At 37.0% G+C, this 19,607-nt stretch overlaps 1 non-coding gene across 1 annotated transcript; it reads left to right on the forward strand.

Moving 5' to 3' along the window:
• The first annotated feature begins 9,469 nt into the window (after positions 1-9,469).
• Positions 9,470-9,577, forward strand: LOC112745468 (small nucleolar RNA R71). The gene has a single exon (XR_003173396.1). It is a non-coding gene; the product is annotated as a small nucleolar RNA R71 (small nucleolar RNA).
• Positions 9,578-19,607: the final 10,030 nt, after the last annotated feature.

Genomic DNA, 19,607 nt, shown 5'->3' on the forward strand with positions numbered 1-19,607 from the left:
ACTAGTAACCGGACTGAAGTTACTATAGACCGGGCCATCATGATCCATAGTATCATGATTAGAGAAGAGGTGGAAGTTCATGAGATTATACCTCAAGAACTTTACAAGGTGGCTGACAAGTCCTCCACTTGGGTAAGGTTAGCCTTTCCTTACCTCATTTGCCACCTCTGCAATTCGGCTGGAATTGACATAGAGGGAGACATCCTCATTGAAGAGGACAAGCCCATCACTAAGAAAAGGATGGAGCAAATAAGAGATCATGGACCTCAACATGAGCATGAGGAAATTACTCACCATAAAATCCCTGAGATGCCTTAGGGGATGCACCTTCCTCCACAAAACTATTAGGAGCAAATCAACACCTCCCTAGGAGAATTAAGTTCCAACATGGGACAACTAAGGGTGGAGTATCAAGAGCACTCCATCATCCTCCATGAGATTAGAGAAGATCAAAGAGCTATGAGGGAGGAGCAAGAAAGACAAGGAAGAGACATAGAGGAGCTCAAAAGCACCATTGGTTCTTCGAGAAGAGGAAGATGCCACCCTCACTAAGGTGGACTCATTCCTTAATCTCCTTGTCTATTTATTTTACTATTTTTCGGTTTTTGAGCTTTATGTTTATTTATGTTTGTGTCTTTATTACATGATCATTAGTGTCTAAGTGTCTATGCCTTAAAGTTATGAATATGAATCCATCACCTCTCTTGAATGAAAAATATTTTAATTACAAAAGAACAAGAAGTACATGGTTTCGAATTCATCCTTGAAACTAGTTTAATTATTTTGATGTGGTGACAATACTTTTTGTTTTCTGAATGAATGCTTGAATAGTGCATATGTCTTTTGAAGTTAATGTTTATGAATGTTAAATATGTTGGCTCTTGAAGAATAAGGAAAAATGAGAAATGTTATTTGATAATCTAAAAAATCATAAAAATGATTCTTGAAGCAAGAAAAAGCAGTAAATACAAAAGCTTGCGAAAAAAAAAAGCCAAAAGCCCTTAAAATCAAAAGGCAAGGGTAATAAAAAGGATCCAAGGCTTTGAGCATCAGTGGATAGGAGGGCCTAAAGGAATAAGATCCTGGCCTAAGCAGCTAAACCAAGCTGTCTCTAACCATGTGCTTGTGGCGTGAAGGTGTCAAGTAAAAACTTGAGACTGAGCGGTTAATGTCAAGGTCCAAAGCAAAAAGAAGAGTGTGCTTAAGAACCCTGGACACCTCTAATTGGGGACTTTAGCAAAGCTGAGTCACAATCTGAAAAGGTTCACCCAATTATGTGTCTGTGGCATTTATGTATCTGGTGGTAATACTGGAAAACAAAGTGCTTAGGGCCACGGCCAAGACTCATAAAGTAGCTGTTTTCAAGAATCAACATACTGAACTAGGAGAATCAATAACACTATCTAAATTCTGAGTTCCTATAGATGCCAATCATTCTGAACTTCAACGGATAAAGTGAGATAACAAAACTATTCAAGAGGCAAAAAGCTACAAGTCCCGCTCATCTGATTGGAGCTAAGTTTCATTGATATTTTGGAATTTATAGTATATTCTCTTCTTTTTATCCTATTTGATTTTCAGTTGCTTGGGGACAAGCAACAATTTAAGTTTGGTGTTGTGATGAGCGGATAATTTATACGCTTTTTGGCATTATTTTTACATAGTTTTCAGTATAATTTAGTTAGTTTTTGGTATATTTTTATTATTTTTTAATTAAAATTCACATTTCTGGACTTTACTATGAGTTTGTGTGTTTTTCTGTGATTTCAGGTAATTTCTGGCTGAAATTGAGGGATCTGAGCAAAAATCTGATTCAGGCTGAAAAAGGACTGCAGATGCTGTTGGATTCTGACATCCCTGAACTCAAAGTAGATTTTTTGGAGCTACAGAACTTCAAATGGTGCGCTCTCAATTGCGTTGGAAAGTAGACATCCAGGGCTTTCCAGCAATATAGAATAGTCCATACTTTGCCCAGGTTTAGATGACGCAAACTGGCGTTGAACGCCAGTTCCATGCTGCATTCTGGAGTTAAACGCCAGAAACAGGTTGCAAAGTGGAGTTAAATGCCAGAAACAGGTTACAAACTGGTGTTCAACTCCAAGAGAAGCCTCTACACGTTTAAAGATCAATGCTCAGCCCAAGCACACAACAAGTGGGCCCCGAAAGTGGATTTCTGCATCATTTACTTATCTCTGTAAACCCTAGTAACTAGTTTAGTATAAATAGGACTTTTTACTATTGTATTTACATCTTCGGATCATTTTAAGTCTTGGTTACTCTGGTTCCCCTCTGAGGCCAAGACCAATGAACTCCATTATCACTTATGTATTTTCAACGGTAGAGTTTCTACACACCATAGATTAAGGTGTGGAGCTCTGCTGTTCTTCATGAATTAATACAAAGTACTACTGTTTTTCTATTCAATTCAAGCTTATTCCGCTTCTAAGATATTCATTCGCACCCAAGAACATGATGAATGTGATGATTATGTGACGCTCATCATCATTCTCACTTATGAATGCGTGCCTGACAAACACTTCCGTTCTACATGCAAACAAGCTAGAATGAATATCTCTTAGATATCTAATACAGAGGACCGAGTCTGAGAAATTAGAATCTTCGTGGTATAAGTTAGAACCCATGGACGGCCATTCTTGAGATCCGGAAAGTCTAAACCTTGTCTGTGGTATTCCGAGTAGGATCTGGGAAGGGATGGCTGTAATGAGCTTCAAACTTGCGAGTGTTGGGCGTAGTGATAGACGCAAAAGGATAGTAAATCCTATTCCAGTATGATCGAGAACCGACAGATGATTAGCCATTCAGTGACAGCGCATTGGACCATTTTCACAGAGAGGATGGGATGTAGCCATTGACAACGGTGATGCCCTACTGGTGCACGAAATTGTGATGTCCAGGCTCGAACAATCCCTGGCAACGTGAGCAACTTGGTACGCGTAATCGTGATTACACTTTAATTATGTAAAATTTATGGCTCTTTCTTTCCCTGGCAATGGCGCCAAGAACACGGTGCCAATACCATGGTTCACAACTTCGATACAACTAACCAGCAAGTGCACTGGGTCGTCCAAGTAATACCTTACGTGAGTAAGGGTCGAATCCCACGGAGATTGTTGGTATGAAGCAAGCTATGGTCACCTTGTAAATCTCAGTCAGGCAGATATAAAATAATTATGGAGTTTCGAATAATAAATAATAGAATAGGGATAGAGGTACTTATGTAAATCATTGGTAGGAATTTCAGATAAGCGAATGGAGATGCTTTTCGTTCCTCTGAACCTCTGCTTTCCTGCTATCTTCATCCAATTAGTCTTACTCCTTTCCATGGCTGGCTTTATGTGATACATCACCACTGTCAATGGCTACTTTCGGTCATCTCTCGGGAAAATGATCCAATGCCCTGTCACGGCACGGCTAATCGTCTGGAGGCATCACCCTTGTCAATGGCTTCATCTTATCCTCTCAGTGAATAATATGCTCACGCACCCTGTCACGGCACGGCTATTCATCTGTCGGTTCTCGATCATGCTGGAATAGGATTTACTATCCTTTTGCGTCTGTCACTAACGCCCTGCAATCGCGAGTTAGGAGCTCGTCACAGTCATTCAATCATTGAATCCTACTCGGAATACCACAGACAAGGTTTAGACCTTCCGGATTCTCTTGAATGCCGCCATCATTCTAGCTTACGCCACGAAGATTCTGGTTAAGAGATCTAAGAGATATTCATTATAGCTTATTTCATGTAGAACGGAAGTGTTTGTCAGGCACGTGTTCATAAGGGAGAATGGTGCTGAGCGTCACACATAATCATCACCTTCATCACGTTCTTGGGTGCGAATGGATATCTTAGAAGCGAAATAAGATGAATTGAATAGAAAACAGTAGTACTTTGCATTAATCTTTGAGGAACAGCAGAGCTCCACACCTTAATCTATGGAGTGTAGAAACTCTACCGTTAAAAATACATAAGTGAAGGTCCAGGCATGGCCGAGATGGCCAGCCCCCTAAAACGTGATCAAAGGATCATAAGGTAATCCCCAGATGTCAAATACAATAGTAAGAGGTCATATTTATAATAAACTAGCTACTAGGGTTTACATGAGTAAGTAATTGATGCATAAATCCACTTTCGGGGCCCACTTGGTGTGTGCTTGGGCTGGGCTTAAGTGTTGCACGTGTAGAGGTCCTTCTTGGAGTTGAACGCCAGCTTTTGTGCCAGTTTGGGCGTTCAACTCTGGTTTTGGCTCCTTTTCTGGCGCTGGACGCCAGGTTTGGGTAGAAAGCTAGCGTTGAACGCCAGTTTACATCATCTATTCTTGGCCAAAGTATGGACTATTATATATTTCTGGAAAGCCCTGGATGTCTACTTTCCAACGCAATTGGAAGCGCGCCATTTCGAGTTCAATAGCTCCAGAAAATCCACTTTGAGTGCAGGGAGGTCAGAATCCAACAGCATCAGCAGTCCTTTTTCAACCTCTGAATCTGATTTCTGCTCAAGTCCCTCAATTTCAGCCAGAAATACCTGAAATCACAGAAAAACACACAAACTCATAGTAAAGTCCAGAAATGTGAATTTAACATAAAAACTAATGAAAACATCCCTAAAAGTAACTAGATCCTACTAAAAACATACTAAAAACAATGTCAAAAAGCGTATAAATTATCCGCTCATCACAACACCAAACTTAAATTGTTGCTTGTCCCCAAGCAACTGAAAATCAAATAGGATAAAAAGAAGAGAATATACTATAAATTCCAAACTATCAATGAAACATAGCTGCAATCATATGAGTGGGACTTATAGCTTTTTGCCTCTTGAATAGTTTTGGCATCTCACTTCATCCATTGAGGTTCAGAATGATTGGCATCTATAGGAACTCAGATTTCAGATAGTGTTATTAACTCTCCTAGTTCAGTATGATGATTCTTGAACACAGCTTCTTTATGAGTCTTGGCCATGGCCCTAAGCACTTTGTTTTCCAGTATTATCACCGGATACATAAATGCCACAGACACATAATTGGGTGAACCTTTTCAGATTGTGACTCAGCTTTGCTAAAGTCCCCAATTAGAGGTGTCCAGGGTTCTTAAGCACACTCTTTTTTTGCTTTGGACCTTGACTTTAACCGCTCAGTCTCAAGTTTTCACTTGACACCTACACGCCACAAGCACATGGTTAGGGACAGCTTGATTTAGCCGCTTAGACCAGGATTTTATTCCTTTAGGCCCTCCTATCCACTGATGCTCAAAGCCTTGGGATCCTTTTTATTGCCCTTGCCTTTTGGTTTTAAGGGCTATTGGCTTTTTGCTCTTGCCTCTTGGTTTTAAGAGCTTTTGGCTTTTTCTGCTTACTTTTTCTTTTTCTTTCTATATTTTTTTTTTGCCCCTTTTTTTTTTCTGCAAGCTTTGTTCTTTGCTGCTTTTTCTTGCTTCAAGAATCATTTTTATGATTTTTCAGATTATCAAATAACATGTCTCCTAGTCATCATTCTTTCAAGAGCCAACATATTTAACATTCTTAAACAACAACTTCAAAAGACATATGCACTGTTCAAGCATACATTCAGAGAACAAGAAGCATTGTCACCACATCAATATAATTAAGCTAAGTTCAAAGTTAAATTTGAAACTCATGTACTTCTTGTTCTTTTGAATTAAAACATTTTTCATTTAAGAGAGGTGATGGATTCATAGGACATTCATAACTTTAAGACACAGTTACTAGCTACTAATGATCATGTAATGAAGACACAAACATAGATAAGCACATAACATAGAAAATGAAAAACAGAAGAAACAAGAACAAGGAATGAATCCACCTTAGTGATGGTGGCGTTTCCTTCTTGAGGAACCAATGATGTCCTTGAGCTCTTCTATGTCTCTTCCTTGTCTTTGTTGCTCCTCCCTCATTGCTTTTTGATCTTCTCTAATTTCATGAAGCATGATGGAGTGCTCTTGATGTTCCACCCTTAGTTGTCCCATATTGGAACTCAATTCTCCTAGGGAGGTGTTGATTTGCTCCCAATAGTTTTGTGGAGGAAAGTGCATTTGAGGCATCTCTGGGATCTCATGGAAATGAGCTTCTTGCGCCTCTTGAGCTCCATGACTGGGCTCTCTTGCTTGCTCCATCTTTTTCTTAGTGATGGGCTTGTCCTCTTTAATGAGGATATCTCCTTCTATGAAAGCTCTAGCTGAGTAACATAGATGGCAAATGAGGTGAGGGAAGGCTAACCTTGCCATAGTGGAGGACTTGTCAGCCACCTTGTAGAGTTCTTGAGGTATAATCTCATGAACTTCCACCTCTTCTCCAATCATGATGCTATGGATCATGATGGCCCGGTCTATAGTAACTTCAGACCGGTTGCTAGTGGGAATGATTGAGCATTGAATGAACTCCAACCATCCTCTAGCTATAGGCTTGAGGTCCAATCTTCTTAGTTGAACCGGCTTGCCTTTGGAGTCAATCTTCCATTGAGCTCCTTCTACACATATGTCCATAAGGACTTGGTCCAACCTTTGATCAAAGTTGACTCTCCTTGTGTAGGGGCGTGCGTTCTCTTCCATGTTTGGCAAGTTGAACGCCAACCTCACATTTTTCAGACTAAAATCTAAGTATTTCCCCCGAACCATTGTAACATAGTTCTTTGGATCCGGGTTCTTACTTTGATCATGGTTCTTGGTGATCCATGCATTAGCATAGAACTCTTGAACCATTAGGATGCCGACTTGTTGGATGGGATTTGTTAGAACTTCCCAACCTCTTTTTTGAATTTCATGTCGGATCTCCGGATACTCATTTCTTTTGAGTTTGAAAGGGACCTCGGGGATCACCTTTTTCTTGGCCACAACATCATAGAAGTGGTCTTGATGGGCTTTGGAGATGAACCTTTCCATCTCCCATGACTCGGATGTGGAAGCTTTTGTCTTCCCTTTCCCTCTTCTAGAGGATTCTCCGGTCTTAGATGCCATCAATGGTAATGGAAAAACAAAAAAGCTATGCTTTTACCACACCAAACTTAGAATATTGCTCGCCCTCGAGCAATAAACAAAAGAATAGAAGAAGAAGAAGAAGAAATATGGAGAGGGAGAGGGAGATGTGGTTTCGGTCAAGAAGGGTGTAGAGGGGTGTGTTGTGGGAATTTGATGAAGAATGGAGGGTTTTATATAGGGAAGGGAGGGGGGTTAAGGTTCGGCCATATGGGTGGGTTTGGGTGGGAAATTGGTTTTGAATTTTGAAGGTAGGTGGAGTTTGTGAGGTAGGTTTATGGGGAAGAGTGGATGGATGTGAGTGGAGGTAGGTGGGGATCCTGTGGGGTCCACAGATCCTGAGTGGATCCTGTGGGGTCCACAGATCCTGAGGTGTTCAAGGAATTACATCCCTGCACCCATTAGGCATGTAAAAATGCCTTTGTACCCAACTCTGGGCGTTCAGCGCCAGGTTGGTGGCCATTTTGGGCGTTCAGCGCCCATTTGTGTGCCATTTCTGGTGTTGAACGCCAGAACCATGTCTGTTCTGGCGTTCAGCGCCCAGAAGCTGCCCATTTTGGGCGTTCAGCGCCAGAACCATGCTCTGTTATGGCGCTGAACGCCAGACAGATGCTCCTCTAGGGTGTGATTTTTCTTCTGCTATTTTTGATTCTGTTTTCAATTTTTATATTTATTTTGTGACTCCACATGATCATGAACCTAAGAAAACATGAAAAACAAGAATAATAGAGTTAGATAAATAAACATTGGGTTGCCTCCCAACAAGCGCCTCTTTAATGTCAATAGCTTGATAGTGGGCTCTCATGGAGCCTCACAGATGTTCAGAGTATTGTTGAGACTCTCCAACACCAAACTTAGAGTTTGGATATGGGAGTTCAACACCAAACTTTAGAGTTTGGTTGTGGTCTCCCAACACCAAACTTAGAGTTTGACTGTGGGGGCTCAGGTTGACTCTGCTTTGAGAGAAGCCTTTTCTGCTTCCTCTACATGGTTGCAGAGGGAGATCCTTGAGTTTTAAACACAAGGGATTTCTCATTCCATTGAAGGACTATTTCACCTCTGTCAACATCAATCACAGCTCTTGCTGTGGCCAGGAAAGGTCTTCCTAGGATGATGGATTCATCCTCTTCCTTTCCAGTATCCAGGACTATGAAATCAGCAGGGATGTAAAGGCCCTCAACCTTTACTAACACGTCCTCTACTTGTCCATATGCCTGTTTTCTTGAACTGTCTGCCATCTCTAATGAGATTTTAGCAGCTTGCACCCCATAGATTCCCAGTTTCTCTATTACAGAGAGGGGCATGAGGTTTATTCCTGAACCAAGGTCACACAGAGCTTTAAAGATCATGGTGCCTATGGTACAGGGTATTATGAACTTTCCAGGATCCTGTCTCTTCTGAGGCAATATCAGTTGATCCAGATCACTTAGTTCATTGATGAACAAGGGAGGTTCAGCTTCATGATTGCACCAAGAAACTTGGCAGTTTGCTCTTCAGTAACATCCTCATTCTCTTCTGAAGAGGAATACTCATCAGAGCTCATGAAGGGCATAAGGAGGTTCAATGGGATCTCTATGGTCTCTAGATGAGCCTCAGAGTCCTTTGGTTCCTCAAGGGGAAGCTCCTTATTGATCACTGGACGTCCCAGGAGGTCTTCCTCCTTGGGATTCACGTCATCTCCTTCCCTTACAGGTTCGGCCATGGTGCTTATGTCAATGGCCTTGCACTCTCCTTTTGGATTCTCTTCTGTATTGCTTGGGAGAGTACTAGGAGGGATTTCAGTGATCCTTTTACTCAGCTGGCCCACTTGTGCTTCCAGATTTCTAATGGAAGACCTTGTTTCATTCATGAAACTTACAGTGGCCTTAGACAGATCAGAGACTAAGTTTGCCAAATTAGAAGTATTTTGTTCAGTGTTCTCTGTCTGTTGCTGAGTTGATGATGGAAAAGGCTTGCTATTGCTAAACCTGTTTCTTCCACCATTATTAAAGCCTTGTTGAGGCTTTTGATCCTTCCATGAGAAATTTGGATGATTTCTCCATGTTGAGTTATAGGTGTTTCCATAAGGTTCACCTAAGTAATTTACCTCTGCTATTGCAGGGTTCTCAGGATCATAAGCTTCTTCTTCATAAGAAGCCTCTTGAGTACTGTTGGATGCAGCTTGCATTCCATGTAGACTCTGAGAGATCATATTGACTTGCTGAGTCAATATTTTATTCTGAGCCAATATGGCATTCAGAGTATCAACTTCAAGAACTCCCTTCTTCATAGGCGTCCCATTACTCACAGGATTTCTTTCAGAAGTGTACATGAACTGGTTATTAGCAACCATGTCAATGAGTTCTTGAGCTTCTGCAGGCGTTTTCTTTAGGTGAATGGATCCACCTGCAGAAGTGTCCAGTGACATCTTTGATAGCTCAGATAAACCATCATAGAATATATCCAGGATGGTCCATTCTGAAAGCATGTCAGAAGGACACTTTTTGGTCAACTGTTTGTATCTTTCCCAAGCTTCATAGAGGGATTCACCTTCTTTCTGTCTGAAGGTTTGAACATCAGCTCTAAGCTTGCTCAGCTTTTAAGGAGGAAAGTACTTGGCTAAGAAAGCCGTGACCAGCTTATCCCAAGAGTTCAGGCTGTCTTTGGGTTGAGAATCCAACTATAATCTAGCTCTGTCTCTTACAGCAAAAGGGAAAAGCATGAGCCTGTAGACTTCAGGATCTACTCCATTAGTCTTAACAGTATCACATATCTGCAAGAATTCAGTTAAGAACTGAAAAGGATCTTCAGATGGAAGTCCATGAAACTTGCAGTTCTGCTGCATCAGAGAAACTAATTGAGGTTTCAGCTCAAAGTTGTTTGCTCCAATGGCAGGAATGGAGATGCTTCTTCCATGTAAATTGGAATTTGGTGCAGTAAAGTCACCAAGCATTCTCCTTGCATTGTTGTTGGGTTCGGCTGCCATCTCCTTTACTTGTTCGAAATTTTCAATCAAGTTGTCTCTGGATTGTTGTAATTTAGCTTCTCTTAATTTCCTCTTCAGAGTCCTTTCAGGTTCTGGATCAGCTTCAACAAGAATGTCTTTTTCTCTGTCCCTGCTCATAAGAAAGAGGAGAGAAAAAGAAAAGAAGAGGAATCCTCTATGTCACAGTAAAGAGGTTCCTTATTGTTAGTAGAAGAAAAGAAGAAGAAATTCGAACACAGATAGAAGAGGGGGTTCGAATTTGGTGATGATTTGAGGAAGAGATGTTAGTAGATGAATAAATAAATAAAATAAGATGAGAGAGAAGGAGGGAATTTTCGAAAATTATTTTTGAAAAGGAGTTAGTGATTTTTGAAAATAGTTTTTGAAAAATGTTAGTAATTTTCGAAAATTAAGATTTAAAAATTAAAATAATTAATAAAATAAAGAAATTTTGAAAAAGAGGGAAGATATTTTCGAAAATGAGAGAGAGAGAGTTAGTTAGGTAGTTTTGAAAAAGTTAAGAAACAAACAAAAAGTTAGTTAGTTAGTTGAAACAAATTTTGAAAACCAATTTTGAAAAGATAAGAAGTTAGGAAGTTAGAGAAGATATTTTGAAATCAAATTTTTGAAAAAAGATAAGAAGATATTTTTGAAAAGATATGATAGAAATTAGTTTTTGAAAAAGATTTGATTTTTAAAATCACAATTAATGACTTGATTCACAAAAAATCACAAGATATGATTCTAGAACTTAAAGTTTGAATCTTTCTTAACAAGCAAGTAACAAACTTCAAATTTTTGAATCAAAACATTAATTGATTATGTTATTTTCGAAAATTTGGTATAAGAAAAAGATTTTTGAAAAATATTTTTGGAATTTTCGAAAATAACTAAGAATTTTGAAAAAGATTTGATTTTTGAAAAAGATTTTGAAAAAGATAGGATTTTCAAATTGAAAATTTGATTTGACTCATAAGAAACAACTTGATTTTAAAAATTTTTGAAAAAGTCAATCCAAATTTTCGAATTTGATGAGAGAAAAAGGGAAAGATATTTTTTTGATTTTTTGAATTTTTATGATGCAAGAGAAAAACACTAAAAAGATGCAATGCATGAAATTTTTAGATCAAAACAATGAATGCATGCAAGAATGCTATGAATGTCAATATGAACACCAAGAACACTATGAATGTCATGATGAACATCAAGAACATATTTTTGAAAAAATTTTAATGCAAAGAAAACATGCAAGACACCAAACTTAGAATTCTTTAATGCCTAGACACCAAGAATTCAAGAATAAATATGAAAAACACTATACAGCACAAAACAAAAAATCATCAAGATCAAACAAGAAGACTTACCAAGAACAACTTGAAGATCATGAAGAACACTATGAATGCATGAAATTTTCGAAAAATGCTACATGCATATGCAATTGACACCAAACTTATAACATGACTCAAGACTCAAACAAGAAACACAAAAATATTTTTGATTTTTATGATTTTCTAATTTTTTTGGTATTTTTCGAAAATTATATGTAAAAGAAAAATAAGGATTCCAAAATTTTTAATATGAATTCCAGGAATCTTGCATTCTTAGTCTAAAGCTTCAGTCCAGGAATTAGACATGGCTCACTAGCCAGCCAAGCTTTCAATGAAAGCTCCGGTCCAAAACACTAGACATGGCCAAAGGCCAGCCAAGCTTCAGCATGTAATTCTGACATGACACGCCTGACATACTCATTCCCAAAGGAATAGGACATGGCTTTACAGCCAGCCAGGCTTCAACGTGCTTCATGAAACACTAGAATTCATTCTTAAAACTTTTGAATCTAAAATTTTTTGAAAACATTTTTATATTAAATTTTTTTTTTTCGAAAACAAAGGAGAAAATTTTGAAATATTTTTTTGAAAAATTTTTGAAAAGAAAACAAAAAGAAAATGACCTAATCTGAGCAACAAGATGAACCGTCAGTTGTCCAAACTCAAACAATCCCCGGCAACGGCGCCAAAAACTTGGTGCACGAAATTGTGATGTCCAGGCTCGAACAATCCCTGGCAACGTGAGCAACTTGGTACGCGTAATCGTGATTACACTTTAATTATGTAAAATTTATGGCTCTTTCTTTCCCTGGCAATGGCGCCAAGAACATGGTGCCAATACCATGGTTCACAACTTCGATACAACTAACCAGCAAGTGCACTGGGTCGTCCAAGTAATACCTTACGTGAGTAAGGGTCGAATCCCACGGAGATTGTTGGTATGAAGCAAGCTATGGTCACCTTGTAAATCTCAGTCAGGCAGATATAAAATAATTATGGAGTTTTCGAATAATAAATAATAGAATAGGGATAGAGGTACTTATGTAAATCATTGGTAGGAATTTCAGATAAGCGAATGGAGATGCTTTTCGTTCCTCTGAACCTCTGCTTTCCTGCTATCTTCATCCAATTAGTCTTACTCCTTTCCATGGCTGGCTTTATGTGATACATCACCACTGTCAATGGCTACTTTCGGTCATCTCTCGGGAAAATGATCCAAGGCCCTCTCACGGCACGGCTAATCGTCTGGAGGCATCACCCTTTTCAATGGCTTCATCTTATCCTCTCAGTGAATAATATGCTCACGCACCCTGTCACGGCACGGCTATTCATCTGTCGGTTCTCGATCATGCTGGAATAGGATTTACTATCCTTTTGCGTCTGTCACTAACGCCCTACAATCGCGAGTTAGGAGCTCGTCACAGTCATTCAATCATTGAATCCTACTCGGAATACCACAGACAAGGTTTAGACCTTCCGGATTCTCTTGAATGCCGCCATCATTCTAGCTTACGCCACGAAGATTCTGGTTAAGAGATCTAAGAGATATTCATTCTAGCTTATTTCATGTAGAACGGAAGTGTTTGTCAGGCACGTGTTCATAGGGGAGAATGGTGATGAGCGTCACACATAATCATCACCTTCATCACGTTTTTGGGTGCGAATGGATATCTTAGAAGCGAAATAAGATGAATTGAATAGAAAACAGTAGTACTTTGCATTAATCTTTGAGGAAAAGTAGAGCTCCACACCTTAATCTATGGAGTGTAGAAACTCTACCGTTAAAAATACATAAGTGAAGGTCCAGGCATGGCCAAGATGGCCAGCCCCCTAAAACGTGATCAAAGAATCATAAGGTAATCCCCAGATGTCAAATACAATAGTAAGAGGTCCTATTTATAATAAACTAGCTACTAGGGTTTACATGAGTAAGTAATTGATGCATAAATCCACTTCCGGGGCCCACTTGGTGTGTGCTTGGGCTGGGCTTAAGTGTTGCACGTGTAGAGGTCCTTCTTGGAGTTGAACGCCAGCTTTTGTGCCAGTTTGGGCGTTCAACTCTGGTTTTGGCTCCTTTTTTGGCGTTGGACGCCAGGTTTGGGTAGAAAGCTAGCGTTGAACGCCAGTTTATGTCGTCTATTTTTGGTCAAAGTATGGACTATTATATATTTCTGGAAAGCCCTGGATGTCTACTTTCCAACGCAATTGGAAGCGCGCCATTTCGAGTTCTGTAGCTCCAGAAAATCTACTTTAAGTGCAGGGAAGTCAGAATCCAACAGCATCAGCAGTCCTTTTTCAACCTCTGAATCTGATTTCTGCTCAAGTCCCTCAATTTCAGCCAGAAAATACCTGAAATCACAAAAAAATACACAAACTCATAGTAAAGTCCAGAAATGTGAATTTAACATAAAAACTAATGAAAACATCCCTAAAAGTAACTAGATCCTACTAAAAACATACTAAAAACAATGTCAAAAAGTGTATAAATTATCCGCTCATCACCTACATAAAGCTTGCCATGGAAAGGAGTAGGAATGGTTGGATGAAGACAGCAGGAAAGCAGAGGTTCAGAGGAACGAAAGCATCTCTATACTCTTATCTGAAATTCTCACCAATGAATTACATAAGTATCTCTATCCTATTTTAATTATCTTTTAGTACACTATAATCTCTTAATACATTTGAATCCGCCTGACTGAGATTTAAGCTTGCTTCAAGCCGACAATCTCCGTGGGATTGACCCTTACTCACGTAAGGTTTATTACTTGGACGACCCAGTGCACTTGCTGGTTAGTTGTGCGAAGTTGTGACAAAGAATTAAGAGTATGAACGTGCGTATAAAGTTTTCAGCGTCGTTACCAAGGAATGGAACTGTCACGATTTCTGCGCACCATGCTCCTGTTCGATATCTCAACTGATCTCTCATTCGATTTACAAAGATGACTAAATCGAATACATGCAGAATAACTCCCAATAAATGCCTGGACACGTGTCATTTAATTGACCTTTATTCTCACCTTAACCTCTTTTCGAAGCTTCGAATTGGCTTGTCCTAGTCAAAAATATTTTCGACTAAAAAGTACTAAATGAACGGAATATTATCCATTATATAAAATCAAAATCAAATTCAAACATCTTTTTGCAAAATGAACTGAACATGTTATTAAGGTGAAACAATTGCATAGTACTAAATGAATGGAACATTATCCATTATAAAAAATCAAATTCAAAACACCTGTGTCTACAATTTAGAGATTATCAATTCAATTCAATTCAGAACATCTGCGTCCATTCAATTCGATTGAAAAAATAATCTATTAACAAAATGTTGGTGTTGTTGGTGATGACGATAATGAAAGAAGAGGAGGAGAAGAAGAAGAAGAAGAGAAGGAGGAGGAGAAGCAGAAGAAGAATCTGCGTGTGTGAAGAAGAAGGAGGAGGAGAGGAGAAGGAGGAGGAGGTATGTGTGAATTTGAAAGAAGAAGAAGAGGACGTATGCGTGTATTTGAAAGAAGAAGCACGTGTAATGACCCTCTTTTAATGAGAGTGACTTTTGCTGGTGTTAGACCTACTTAGATAAATTTGGATAAAAAAATACTTGAATGTGTAGCAATCCTGAATATGATAATTGAGAATATTAAATAAAGATAAAAAATAATTAGTTATTCTACTATAAATTTTAAACTTTAAATTTTAAATTTTGATAATATCCTAACTGAATTTATTTTAAATTAAGATGTGATATGATTCAATTTGAAATAAGATAAAATTCAAATTTAAAATAAGAAACAATACTATATTATATGACACATTGACACTAGTAAAAATAAAACAGACACATTTTGTTCGGTTATTTCTATATACATAAATATATATGATTCTAATTCTTGAAAAGAGAATTTTGGTTGCAAGAAGTTGCAAAATAATTTTTTAATTTAAATTTGACTTTTATTGATCAAATAGTTAATAACAAAAATTAGACTCATTGTAAATGCACATAGGGTCTTTGTACAATCTAAAACAAAAGTTTTTATTAATAATTATTAAAATATCTTCAAATATTTGGTTTAATAAAATCTTAAACCCAAAATAGATCACTATATATTCCTTTATTATTTTCGTCGGGTGTTATTACGAATACTAGTAATCGTTAGTCGAAAATCGAAATTGATCAAATTTCTATATTAATACGTAGATACCAATATATAGTTGAATATACGAAGGGAAAGAAACGCTTGCAGTTGCAGGTACTTGAAAGAGCTTAATTATTTAGAAGAGAAATTCTCCACATACAAGCGTTTTTTTATACAAATCTTTATAAGTATACCTTCTTCTTCTTCTTGCGCACGTTCTTCTTCCTCTTTTTCTTCTTTTTTTTCTTTCGTTTCTTGCCTTCTCTTTCTCCTTCTTCAACCATTACTGCACGTTTTCACTGCACCTTCTTCTTCTTCTTACTGCACGTTCTTCTTCCTCTTCCTTTTCTTCTTCTTCTTTTCTTTCGTTTCTTGCTTTCTCTTTCTCATTCTTCAACCGTTACTGCACGTTTTCACTGCACCTTCTTCTTTTTCTTGCTGCACGTTCTTCTTCTTCTTCTTCTTTTCTTTCGTTTCTTGCCTTCTCTTTCTCCTTCCTCATTTATGCGCTTTTCTCTCTGTTTTCTTTCTTCGTTATTCTCGATTCCCATTATTTTTTAATATCAAGCTCTGAAATCGTTTTTGAAGAAGAAGAAGTAGTAGAAGATGAGGAGGAGAAAGAGAAAGAATTCTGAATTATGCATAAGGTGTACTTCAACGAATTTTGGTGTATTTCTTAAATCTTTTGGGTGTAGTTTTTGTAATCCTTTTGGTGTATTTCTGTAATCCTTTGGGTGTATTTCTATAATCGTTTGGGTGAATTCCTTTAATCATTTGAGTGTATTTCTATAATCCTTTGGGTGTATTTCTGTAATCGTTTGAGTGTATTTCTGTAATCGTTTGGGTGTATTTCTGAAGTTCCATTATCTTCAAATTTAGCAAGAAACTCGTTTTCATAGAGGAGGAAGAAGAAGAGTCGTTTATAATGTATGGTGAGTAGCGCGCTTTGGAAACAGGAAGTGGTTGAATAACGTGCGTTTATTTACTCTTGAATGTGGGAGTGTAATGCGTGTTTTTTGTTGAGTTTGTGCCAACTTGTAAGACTTGTAAGCCAAAAAGACTTGTATGTGTAGCAGGCCTCTATTTAGAATAGTTCAGAATTTAGATAGAGTCCAATAATTATAAAAAACTTATTTATTTACGTAATAGGAACTTTTAATATCTTTCTAATTATTAATTGAGGGAAAATTCGACTATTTTTGAAAGGTTTCAAATATGAAAGTGTCTATTTATTTTATTTTTGTAGGGTCTTTGTTTTATTTCATTTAATATTTTGAAGAATGAATTTTTTCAAGACAATATCATAATCTATAAAGCATAAATTAAATTTGGCTCTAGATCACTAAAGTGTAAAATCTAGCAGCTGGTTAAATGGGTGGTTTATAGTAGATTAAAAATTTAGTCTTCAATAGAGAGTAGAGACGGAGTAACATGAAATATGATCACATTTCAATTACAATTTTTGACTCCCTCAATATGAGTAATTGAAAAAGAAAAATGAGAAAATTAATAAAATTACCTAATTAACATAGAGTTTCATATTTTGACTAGCGACTCTTAGAAATCGTACTCGAAATGAAATTGGAAACTTTCAGTCTTGCTATAAAACAACAAAGCCAACGCTGAATTATCAAAACTTTGACCAAATAAAGTTCATGATCAACCTTATTAGCTTGAAACTATAGTGCTCCACAAGATTCTGAAAACCGAATCGATCATCGAATCGTCCTAAATATGGATTTATTAATTTATTGGTTTAATCAGTTCGATTATGATTTAACTAAAAAATCGTTTTATAATAAAATAATAAATAAAATATAAATAAACACATTAAAATATAATTATAGTCTAATATAATTTTAAAAATATCATCTAAATTAAAGTACTACATAAACCACAATATTATGATCTCATTCAAATATAAATTCAAAAGTCAAATAACAAATACAAGTATACAACCAACCAAACATAAAATACCAATATCAAAATTTATCATCAATCATCAAAATCCGCCATAACTTACTGGAGATTTGAAGCAATAGAATTCGAAACCGAATTATTTTCTCTAGGTGTTTCTTGGTTGATACTCTCGTCCATACCTAAAAATTACTAATAATAATAATCCAATAATAATACAATCCAATTACATTATCACATGCAGCAACCCACTCCAACCCAATAATCTCAGCAGACAACAGTCAAAATTATTTAAAATTATTCAACAATTATCCAATTATTTAATTATTAATCAATTATTCAACAATTAATTAACGCTTCAACAGCAAGATTTAGCACCCAACAACTAATCAATGTTTCAACAATTAATCAATAATTAATGCTTCAACAGCAAGGTTAACTAACAACAATTAATCAATTATTCAACAGTTATTATTATAAAGAAAAAATTAATACCTAGGAAAGCTGGAAGCCTGAAAAAAAAGTAGATCTAACGGGGACAGTGGCTGACAAGAGTTAAGATAGTGACTGACGGGGTGGAAGTGTGGAACAGAGTTGGCGTTGGCAGGAAGTGGCTACACGACGGAAAGTGACGCTAGCGGTGGTATCAATTTTCGAAGATCAAACAGAACTGGCTGCGCGACGGAAAGTGGCCGCTGCGCGAACAGAGCTGGCTAAGGTTGACTGGACGGAAATTGCACCAGAAGTTCGAGGTCCAGTCGTCCAGGTGAGTGCTGCTTCGTGTTCTACTTCTACCTATTGTGAAGACTGGAAAAGAGAGGGGTAATTGATAGGAAACTTAGAGAGTTGGGGAAATAGGATTCAGCAACCAAAACATAACCATTTTTGACACAATTTAAAAACCGGTTGAGTTATAGTTCAGTTCGACCGACCGATTTTCAACTAGTTTGGCAATCTAATATCGGTTTTTTAATTTGACAATTTTGACTCAACCGTATTTAGTAACAGTTCACAATTTGACCGGTCCATCCAGCCGACCCGAACCAATTTTTAGAACCTTAGTACTCCATGTTTCACTATATTTGTTCCGAAAAAAAAAAGGTGTAACAACCACCCCTTCTAGAAACAAAATTAAATTCGAAGTTTGAAAATCGGTTAGGAGATAAGATTAGAATTTTGAAATTTCGGATAGGAACCTAGTAACCACCCTCAGTTTGAAATTTAAAATACCCCAACCACCCCATCCCCAAACGTATATAAATAGGGGAGCACCCATAGGTAGAAAATCACTCCTCTCAAATACTAATCCTCTCCCTTCTCTCTCTACAAAAAAATAATATTCCGTGGGCAAACACAAGAGGCAAGCTCGAAGAAACGTTAGGAAAAAGTGTAGGGAATTATGTTTTTAAAATGCTTGGCATGTGTTATGTTCCATTTTTATTTTTCTTCCATTCACGAATGTTATCATGGCATTTATTATCTTTCACTCATCCTTTATTCATGTTGATCATGTCTGTCCACCATGTCATTCATATCTTCTTGAATCATTAGTATATGTCTCCTTGTGATGTTCATTCAATTATTCACTATACTCATTTTGTGCTCTTTCATATGATTATATTATTAATATCCCCTTAGGGCCGAGAGTACATGCCTTCTTATACTGTCTTGTTCAACATACCATATTCTATTATATGCATATGTGTGATCTCTTACATTATTATATTATTATTTATAATATTTTATTCAAATATTTAATATACCTTATTCTATCTTGTGCATCTATGTGACCTGTTATATCATTATGTCATTATTACTCTTTTAAAGTCAAGAGTACATGCTTTCTTAAATATTTTATTCAAATATTTAATATACCCTATCCTATTATGTGTATATCATTATGTTATTATTACTCCTTTAAAGTCAAGAGTACATGCTTTTTTAAATATTTTATTCAAATATTTAATATACCCTATTCTATTGTGTGCATATCATTATGTCATTATTACTCCTTTAAAGTTAAGAGTACATGCTTTCTTAAATATTTTATTCAAATATTTAATATACTCTATTCTTATTATGTACACCCATATGATCGTTTGCACCATTATATTATTCCTTTAGGATCGAGAATACATAATTTCTTTAATATTTTGTACAATTATTTAAAATGCCCCCTATTTTCTGCACTTTGATAGGACCTCTTTCAATCCATGTTATTATATTACCAAGATCTTTTAATTAGAAAATCCATAC

Source organism: Arachis hypogaea, chromosome 14 (genome assembly GCF_003086295.3).
Source record: "Arachis hypogaea cultivar Tifrunner chromosome 14, arahy.Tifrunner.gnm2.J5K5, whole genome shotgun sequence".
In the NCBI taxonomy this organism is placed as follows: domain Eukaryota; kingdom Viridiplantae; phylum Streptophyta; class Magnoliopsida; order Fabales; family Fabaceae; genus Arachis; species Arachis hypogaea.